The 1,275-nt window shown below is 45.3% G+C and overlaps 1 non-coding gene across 1 annotated transcript; it reads right to left on the bottom strand.

Annotated features, from left to right (window-relative positions):
* Positions 1-222: 222 nt before the first annotated feature.
* Positions 223-329, bottom strand: LOC116281670 (U6 spliceosomal RNA). The gene has a single exon (XR_004191131.1). It is a non-coding gene; the product is annotated as a U6 spliceosomal RNA (small nuclear RNA).
* Positions 330-1,275: the final 946 nt, after the last annotated feature.

The raw sequence follows: 1,275 nt of genomic DNA, 5'->3' as shown, positions 1-1,275 counted from the left end.
TCCCTAATGCCACCTCTTCCATGCAGGTCCTCCTCTAGAAGGCTGGTCCCTGCCCCTCTCTAGCCCCCTACTGTGGCTTTGCTGAAGAGCTCAGCTGGAAGGACATGTTCACCCATCCCAAGTCTAGGCTTATTTCTGGGTAGTGGGCTTTTATTTCTTTTTTTTAATTTTGTTTTTGTTTGAAATATCTCTCCATTTATTTATTTTTGTGTGTATTTTTTTTTAAATATGGAATGCTTCCTGAATTTGTGTGTCATCCTTGTGCAGGGGCCATGCTAATCTTCTCTGTATCGTCCCAATTTTAGTATATGTGCTGTCGAAGTGAGCACTAGTCTTTATTTCTTTACTATACATCTCTGTACTTTTTTACTTTTTTGCAATAAAAATATGTTATTTTTATAATTTACAAAAAAGCACTTATAGTCTTTTGGTAAAGAGGTGGGTAGGTGTTTGCCAGGCAGATGACAGGGGCAGGAGGGGGAGTGCGTTGCAGGCAAAGGAAGCAGCAGAAGCACTGTTGGGCTGGAGGGACAGTGGAGAACAGGGTGACATTTTAGGTAAAGTGCAGTTCTATCAACATGATTAGAGTTTAGGAATTACAACTCTAAAAGGAAAGAGGGATGGAGAAACCAGGCAGAAGTCAGCGCTGGGACGCTTTGTTTGACATACTGAGTTTGCCTTTTTATATGGGTCAGGGGAGAAGGATTTTAAACAGGGGAGTTAATTGATTGGAGACAGATGTATGGATGGTAGCAAACAGATGAAGAGGGAGAAGGAGATGAGAATGGATAAAAGTTGAGGGGCAACCATAATATCCCAGGCCACCCTGAGGGTCTGAGGCAGGAGTAAGGGATAGAGAGAAGCAAATGGATATGAGCGGTACCAAGAATGGGAATGGACAGGAACAAGCAATTGCTAGTCCATCGAGGGGGAAGAGGAGGAGGAGGTGTGTGTCTTGAGTGATGGAGTGGATGATGGTATCAATCACTTAAATTAGAGAATTGAGGAGGAGGAGCAGATCAGGGGAGAAAGTGCATGGGTTCACTTTGGGACGTGTTGGGTGCTGGGTGTCTGGAGTCATCCAAGAGGACAAGAGCAGTTAGGCAATTAGCAGGTGCACAGGTCACGAGGGAGCCCTTGGCTGGAGATCTAAGCAAGGAGTAGAGGACGTACGGGTGGTGGCTGAAGCCATGGGAGTGGATGGGATGCCTGGAAGATCATGTGTGATGAAGAGAGGTGAACCCAGATCCTAGGGTATCTGTTAGAGGTCTCTAG

Source organism: Vicugna pacos, chromosome 8 (genome assembly GCF_048564905.1).
Source record: "Vicugna pacos chromosome 8, VicPac4, whole genome shotgun sequence".
Classification (NCBI taxonomy): Eukaryota; Metazoa; Chordata; class Mammalia; order Artiodactyla; family Camelidae; genus Vicugna; species Vicugna pacos.
This window is presented reverse-complemented; position numbering and strand designations above follow the sequence as displayed.